Raw genomic sequence first — 9,468 nt, forward strand, 5'->3', positions numbered from 1 at the left:
ATAGAAAAGCCACCAACTAGGATAAAATATTGTCAAAACCTGTATGTGGCAAAAGGCTGATATCTAGGCCCTATTAATACCACCCCCCCCAAAAATTAATTGAAAGATCTGAACACTTGACAAAAATATATTAATGGCCAATAAACACATGGGAAAGTGCTCAGCTTCATTAATCATGAGGGAAATGAGAATTACAACTATAGGAAATGAATATATACCATTTGGAATGGCTAAAATGAAGATGACTGACACTAAATGTTGATGCAGTTGTGGAGGAACTGGACCTGTCATACGTTGCTGCTAGAAATATAAATGATACAATTATTTTGGAAATGTTCACACTACCTCTTATATAACTAAATACATACCCAAAAGAAAGAAAAATAGGAGTTCACAAAAGACACGTACAAGAAGCCTTAGCAACTATATACTTAATAGCCCAAACTGGAAGTAGCTCTGGGGTTAATCAATACAAGAACAAATACACAGACTTTGGTATACTCAAACAATAAAATACTACTCAGCAATTGACAGAAAAATTACTAACATCCACAACAGAATGGATGACTGTCAGAAACATTATGCTGAGTGAAATAAAGCTTGCAGAAAAGAGTACATACTATATGACTACGTTTATATGAAATTCTAGTCCAAGTAATATTACTGTAAGGTGAAAAAACTTGAAGTAGTGGTTGCCTCTGGTAATGGGAAGGTGGAAGAGGCTATTGACTAAGAAGGTGTGTAAAGAAATGTTCTGGGATAAAGGTAATGTTCTGTATCTTGACAGGGGTTTGTATTACACAGGTATTTAGTTTTATCAAAACTTTGTGAATGAATAGTAAGGCCTCACTTAATGTCATCAATTCTTGGAAACTGTGACTTTAAGTGAAACAAGTAACAAAACCAGTTTTTCCCCTCGTCATCGTTATAACAAAACCATGTTGAACAAACCGATGTTATTTGAAGACTTGCTGTATGTTGGTTCACTTAAAGTCAATTTGTAAGAACCTATCAACAACATGAGGTGAGGGCTTACTGTATAGTTTTAGATTTGTGGACTTTATTGTATGTAATTTTAAATAAAAATATTAAGCCGAAGTGCATGATATGCATAGTGAATATTTAGGAAGAAGCGTTCCAATATTTGCAATTCACTTTAAAATGTGTCAGGAAATAAAATGATTTGGTGAATACATAGAGGAATAGATAACTGAATAGATATAAGTTAAAACAAATTTAGCAAAACGCTAATGGTATATGGGTTAGTATGTGGGTATGTGATGGTTAGTTATATTTGTTGACTTAAAAGTACTAAGGAATGCCCAGATAACTGGTAAAACATTTTTTTTCTGGGTATGTCTGTCAGGGTGTTTCCAGAAGAGATTAGTGATACGGTTTGGCTCTCTGTCCCTACCCAAATCTCATGTCAAATTGTAACTCCCATGTGTCAGGGGAGGGGCCTGGTAGGAGATAATTAGATCATGGGGTCAGATTTCCCCTTGCTGTTCTCATCACAGTGAGTGAGTTCTCCTGAGAACGGATGGTTTAAAAGTGTGTGGCACTTCCCCCTTCACTCTCTCTCTCTCTCCTGCTCTGCCATGTAAAGATTGTGCCTGCTTCCCCTTCAACCTCTGACATGATTGTGTTTCCTAAGGCCTCCCCAGCATGTCTCCTATAAAGCCCGTAGAGCTGTGAGTCAATTAAACCTCTTTTCTTCATAAATTACCCAGTTTCAGGTAGTTCTTTATAACAGTGTGAGAAAGAACCAATACAATTAATATTTAAGTTTTTAGACTGAGTAAAGAAGACTGCCCCCATTAATGCAGGTGGGAATCAGGTTGAGGAACTGTACAGAATGAAAAAGCAGAGAAAGGGTGAATTTGCTCTCTGCTTGAGCTGGAACGTTCATCTTCTCCTGCCCTTAGGCATTAGTGGTCCTGATTCTTAGGCCTTCGGGTTTGGTTTGGAACTACATCACCAACTTCCTGGGACTCCATCTTGCAGATGGTAGATCCTGGGACATCTCAGCCTCTATAATCATCTGAGTCGACCCCTCATAATAAATCTGTATGTAGATATCTTTGTATATTCTCTCCTTTTCTGTGTATCTATATATCATACGGATTCTATTTCATTGGAGACCCCTAATACAAGGTGTTTAGTGTAAAATTCTTTCAATTTCGCTGTGTGTGTGAAAATGTTATAATATTAAGAAGCAAAGCTTGAGATTTCTACTAGTAGGTTTAAATATATTAATAGCATTACCTGTCTGTCATTATTGTGTTGTGTGACCTTGAGCAACTCACTATTCTGTGCCTCAGGTTTTGCAATGTGAAATTGAGAAGAGTAAATTGTACCTGAGCAAGGAGTGGAAAGAAGTGACTAAGTGTGACACCCAAGAATCTGCTGTAGACACAATAAATGAGTCCTGTGCTTCACTCCTTAAAGCCATTCAGTAAATTTTCACTTAAATCAGAGAATTATAGGTTGTGGTGAGATAATTACCATAGCTCCTCTAAGACACTTCCCCTCCTTTGATTACTTTTCTCTCAGTCAAAGATAACAACATATATTCTATCTACATTATGGAATTTTTGTAAAAGTCAAATGTGTCTGGGTAAAAAGAAATTGTAAAATACAGCCTGTTATTAGAATCATGTACATTTGGATGAACAAGGATGGGCGAGACCAAGTATGCTTAATTTTCTGTCCCGGAGACTGATGTATATGTGCACAACAAAAGGGCACTACCAGCCAAGCATGATGGCTCACGCCTGTAATCCCAGCACTTTGGGAGGCCGAGGTGGGCAGATCACTTGAGGTCAGGAGTTCAAGACCAGCGTGGCCAACATGAGGAAACCTCATCTCTACTAAAAATACGAAAATTACAAAAATTAGCTGAGTGTGGTGGCACATGCCTGTAATCCCAAATACTCAGGAGGCTGAGGCAGGAGAATTGCTTGAACCGGGAGGCTGTGGTTGTAGTGAGCCAAGATCACACCACTTATTCCAGCCTAGGTGACAGAGTAAAACTCTGTCTCAAAATAAACAAACAAATAAAAGGCACTACTGAGTCTATCCTATGGCTTGCTTCTTCCAGAGGAGAATTAAAGTTTAAATATCTAGAGCCAGAAATTTGCAAAATTATGCTGGTCAAGAAAATCAGTTTCTATACAAATCCTCTTTCCTTTAGGTAGCCAGCCACTCTACTATGTAGAAAGGAGTTAAGAAGGGAATAATGTTTCCCTCCTGCATTTTCAGGGGAGAAATAGTCATTCTGATTAACAACAATCTTTGCCAATCTTTACCTGACTATTTACTCTTTCCACAGTAATATCAGTGCAGCCACAGACAGCCCTGAAAAGGAAGGCTAATGCAACCTCCTTCTTATTTGAAGACATTAAAATCCACACTATTGCCAAAGAAACCATTTGCATTAAAATTAGTGTCCATTCTATTAAGCACATCCATTACTCAACAGTCACACCCATGCAGATTTTTTCATGTAGAAGATCTTTTCTGAAAAACACTTATTTGCAAGTTGTTGATCAGTTCATTACATTGGATATAAAATTTCATGGCAACAGATACTTCAGCCCCGTGGATTTGCCAACAAGTGGAGAATTCCAAAGCTTTCTAAGGCTGTTTTATTCAAGGGAGGCCTATCTGACCAATGAAGAGATGTATCACTGTTCAAAAGGCTAAAAAGTCTGCTCCTCTACATGATATTGTCTTGAAGCATAAAATTGTACTGAGTTAACTTTACAGGTGCTTGTTTAATATATTTCTTTGTTTTAATTTAAGTTTCTCAAAGTAATATTACTTTTGATCATAACACCCAACAGTCATATTTTTTCTGCCATTGCTGTTTCAAGGGCTGAAGATGACAGTCGCACATATGACTTTTGAAAAAATTAGTCATTTTTGGTTTAAAGATGGGGCCAACATCTATGCCCCTATTGCCCCTATTCACTCTCAGAACAAAAGCGGACTGACAGCAAGTTTCAGTGATTCATTTGTTGTGTGAAGCCTTTTCATATGTCAGGGATTCAAAGAAGATGGCACAGGGAAATTACTAGTATAAATGGTGCTGATCCTTTTTCAGATTTTTTTTCCAAAATGTGTTGATTTGCTTCATGATAATAAACCTCATTTTAATTTCTGCTCTTAAGTATTAAGTTTACAAACTCTTTCATTCATCTATCCACTGAACTATTCATTTTGCCAGCATTTAATAAGTGCTGAGTATGCTAATGTACTATATCAAGAAATGGGTATTTAAAAATCCATAAGGTATAACCCCTGTCCCCAAGAAGCTCATATTCTAACTAGGAAGATGACAAATAAATAGTTCATTACATTACAATATGAGATTTATAAATTTCATGTGGCATTTTTTATTTTTTCTAAATGTTATGAGGCAGCTAAGGAAGGAATTATTAGTCTCATTTTATAAATTTATAGCACACTGAGGCCCAGGGGTGTGACTTCCCCAAAGTCACACAGCTAGTTACAAGCCAAAACTGGCAGTAGAACTCGGGTCTTTTCTTTGCTAACCCACGCCTTTTTCTGTCAAAGCCCACTGTCTATATTTAGTGATTATGCCTACTGCTTTAGTTAACTTTGAATATCTACTTTGTGCTTAAAAAAAGAATCCAAATCACTTTTGCTTCAAGAAAAAAGCTGACTTTCGTAATTGCAAGTTTAACCAAGTACTAGAGTATCTATGCCTTGTACATAGATCATTACCAATTAAAGTTTGTAGAAGAAGCTGATGTAGCTAATCTTGTAGAAAGTAATATGGTAAAATTGAAGCTAAGCTGCTCTGGATGCTCATGTACATGCCTAACAAAGTAGCCAGTTTGTCTCGAAGGAGCAGATCCCACAAGGGCATGTAGAGTATTAAATTTTAGACAGAATTTCTCATATTCTCAATAGGCTGAAAACGCTCTTGGTCCAACCTCTAGAACAAAGATTGACAAGCTAAATCCTTCAGTGCAAATTCAGCCTACCTCAACTTTTATAAATAAGGTCTATTTATAGACCATGACCATTCTTTTACAAATTGCCTGTGGCTGCTTTCACACTACAACAACAGAGTTGACTAGTTATAATAGAAACTGGCCTGCAGAACCTAAAATATTTACTGTCTGGTCCATTACAGAAAATCTTTGTCAAGCCTCGTTCTAAAATAAAAACTTTTTCTCAACCTTTCATACTACACAAATGAGTACAAACTGTTGCATACATTTGAGATAGAAAAGTGAACATCTGTATTAAGGAAGTTTAACAAAAATGTGCTCATATTCCTTAATATAGTAATTCCTCTTCTGTACAACATGGTGTTAGTTGACCAGTGATGGAGTGGATTAAATTATTGCTGAGCTCTTACTACATACAAGATGTGGTACTGAACACTTTACAGATGTAATCTCATCATATTATTACAACTCTGTAAAATAAGTATGATTATTATTTCCATATTACCAAAGCAGAAACTCTTTTAAGGAATTTAATTTCCCAAAATCACACCACTAGTAAATTATACACAATTTTGATACCCTGATTGTAAAGCCAAATGATCTGAAACACTGTGTTGTACTGTCCATGACAATAAAGACGAAGTGTAATGGTTATCTGTAGCTGTGTAACAAATAACCCTAAATTTAATGGCTTAAACAATCATTTTATTTTGTTGATGATTTTATAGTTTAGGGATTTGGGCAGAGCATAGTGGAAATGGTTCATCTATGCTCCACAAAGACTCGGGCGTTGTTGAGTTGCCTCAAATAGCTGGAGATGTCTGGAAAAGCTTCATTGACAAAGTATGTCTGGAGTCTTCATTCTGGTTGTTGGCTTGGTTCTTTGGTTTTCATCCATTTGTTCCTGTTGAGGCTAAAGTGTCCAAGATGGCATCATTCACTTGTCTAATACCTGAGCTGTGGTTTCTGGGCCAACTGGTGCTAGCTGAGCATCTTCCTCTTTCCACACAGTCTCTCCACATAGTCATCTTGGGCTAATGTGGCAGTTGCAAGGTATTCAGGTTTCTTACATGGCTTCTGGGTTCCCCCGAAGGGGTGTTTCAAGTGACAGTATATGGAGTCTGCCATGTTTTTAAAGTTTGTGCCCAGAAACTGGTACAGCATTACTTCCCCAGTAGTCTGCTGATCAAAGCAGTCACAGAGCCCACTTAGAATCAGGGAGTATGGGGAGTAGAGTTGAAGAATTAGCAATCATCTTTATTCTGCAATAAGGTTTTCCAGAGCCAGTAGTTTTGGAAACATTGATTAGATTATTGCCGCTAGATGATTCACAATATATACTTGTCTATTAAAGACTAATTCCCGGAATGAACAAAGCTGTTTTCCAAATATATTTAACCATATGATCTGATTTTTGCATTACAACTATTAATGTCTCCCAGCACTGACTTTATGAAATATTTTTCTGAGAAAAATATTTTTTCATTTTCTAAGGAAAAATATTTCCTTAGAAATGAGATACAGTTTTATGCACAGAGGTCTTTGCACTGATATTTGTGATATGGTAATGTAGCACACATCTCAATGTTGAATATCCAATATTAGGGAAATTATTAGGTAAATAATGTTTCAATAATAGGATATTATATAGGCATTAAAATTATGTTTACTGAGAATGTTCCCAGCTAAAATTGTATTTATATGGTAAAATGCTTATGCTGTATTTTGATTTCATTTTGATTTGTCTTAACTTTTTATTTTGAAATAGATGTAGGTTCACATGCAGTTGTAAGAAATACTACAAAGAGTTTCTATACATGCTTTGCCCAGTTCCCTCCACGGCAACAACCTGTAGAACTGTACTGTAATCTTATAACCAAGAAATTGACATTGATGCAATCCACTGACATTCAGGTTTTCCCAGTTTTACATGTACTTACTGTGTGTGTGTGTGTGTGCTTATTTCCGTGTAATTTTATAACATGTATCTATATTCATGTAAAGACCAACACAGTCAAGGTACAGAACAGTTCCATCAAAAGTATCCCTCCTGCTACCCTTTTATAGAAACAGCACCTCCTTGTCCCACTTCTGCTGGAAGCCAGTGATGTACTTTACATTTCTGTAATTTATTTCATGAATCTTATATAAAAACATTCAGTAGCTAATCTTTTAAGATTGGCTTTTTTGACTCAGCATAACACTCCAGATTAATCCAAGTTTTTGCATGTATAATACTTCTTCCTTTTTATTGTTGAATGGTGTTCTATGGCATGGATATACCACAGTTTGACCTTTCAGAATTGAAAGACATTAGGATTGTTTAAACCTTTGGGCTACTACAAATAAAGCTGCTATGAACATTCATGTAAAGGCTTTTATTTAAATACAAGTTTTCATTTCTCTGAGATAAATACCCATAACTGGAATTGCTGGTTTGCATGGCTGCAATTTTAAGGGAAACAAAATGACAGAAATTTATATGAAAGCTATGCAAAAATACATAATAAAATACTAGAAGCAAATATATTCTGAATATTAGCAGTGGTTACTGCTTGCTGATAGAATTATGAATGATTTTTGAATCTCTTTATATTCCCTTGAATTTCCAAATTTTTCCTAAAGGCTTAATAAGAGTTTTCAAAAAAGAAATAAATGCATGTAAGAATGAAAGAAAAAAATACTGAAATAAAGTGACTATTTCTTTTTTTTGAGACTGTCACTCTGTCACCCAGGCTGGAGCGCCATGCTACGATGTCGGCTCACTGCAACCTCCACCTCCGGGGTTCAAGCAATTCTCCTGCATCAGCCTTCTGAGTAGCTTGGATTACAGGTGCCTGCCACCATGCATGGCTAATATTTGTATTTTTAGTAGAGATGGGGTTTCCCCATGTTAGCTAGGCTGGTCTTGAACTCCTGACCTCAGATGATCCTCCCTCTTCAGCCTCCCAAAGTGCTGGGATTATAAGCATAAGCCACCACGCCCGGCCTTAATCTTTTTGAAATGTTTAAGAATTTTCCATAATGTATTTGATGAAAATTTATTATTCTGAAAATTAGGAAAATCTGTTATCTGTTTTAAATGTTGAAATTGTTCTTGTATAACATATTTATTTTAGTCTTCATTTTTTCTATATCATTTCTGTTTGCAGCAAGTTTCAGAATCTCATACACTGACAAATGCTTATTTTATTTCCTATTGTATCCTGAAGCCCATTTCTGTACAAAATCTACTACCATATATTTCTGTTTCAGTAGACATCTAGTGGCATCCATTATTCTTTTCCTAAATTCTCTACATCAAACCAGAAGTAGTCTTTGGAGCCCTTGAAAATTAATTAAAGTTGTTTGGTCGAAGCATTCACACTTAACATTGATTAACAATTTTGAATCTTTCCGAAAACGACAGTGGCAAACAATAATTCAGCAGAGTGATGTCCTGTGTCTAGTGGAGTATATTAAGCTAAAAAATAAATTAGCAGCCAGTAACATCATTTCGAGCCTTTTTCAGTGTAATTCCCACTTCTCATCTGTTTCTTTTTGTTACTATATAAATGGGTCAGCCACCTCACTCAGTAGCCTATCACCAAACCATCTAGCAACTAATACTGATGTTATAGTTACCTTAAAAATAAAAATTTATAGAGTTTTGATGTTTCCCTAGCTAAGTTTCTATAGGTGAGAATTTGTTTGGTTTGTTTTTTGAGAAGGAGTCTCGCTCTGTTGCCCAGGCTAGAAAGCAATGGCACGATCTCTGCTCACTGCAAACTCTGCCTCCCAGGTTAAAGCGATTCTCCTGCCTCAGCCTCCTGAGTAGCTGGGACTACAGGCACCCACCGACATACCTGGCTAATTTTTGTATTTTTAGTAGAGACGGGGTTTCACCATGTTGGCCAGGCGGGTCTCGAACTCCTGACTTCAGGTGATCCACCTGCCTCGGCCTCCCAAAATGCTGGGATTACAGGCAGGAGCCACTGCTACCAGCCCAAAATTCAGTTTTTATCATACAAATAGGATATTACCTACCAGTGATGTTAAATTCTAAAACACATCTTTGCTGACTCTTCAACAGTGTGGCTTTTCTTAGCTTCCAACTTCATGAGTAGACAGAATTAATTCAAGTTAATTTTGAATAAAAAGTATATTGAACGTGGGCAATTTTCCTTCTAGAAGAAAAAAAGTTGAACTTATAAGAATTCAGTCTTGGAAGGAATTTACTGGTATTGATTCATTAATCCTTGTCAGAGGGACCTAAGTTCACCTCTGGTTCGTAGCTAATGGAAGAGATGAGCAGTACAGTGAAGGGCCAAGGAGAGTTAAGTGGCTTTGACAGGGCATAAGAAAATCAATGGTTCTGAATTTATAATATCTAATTCCCATGTTGTCTTATTCCATTTTGTGCTATTACTATAACAGAACACCACTGGGAAATTTATAAAGAACAGCGGTTTATTTGGTTCACAGTTCTGAAGTCCAAGATCAAGGG

The sequence above is a fragment of the Macaca thibetana genome, chromosome 6 (genome assembly GCF_024542745.1).
Source record: "Macaca thibetana thibetana isolate TM-01 chromosome 6, ASM2454274v1, whole genome shotgun sequence".
In the NCBI taxonomy this organism is placed as follows: Eukaryota; Metazoa; Chordata; class Mammalia; order Primates; family Cercopithecidae; genus Macaca; species Macaca thibetana.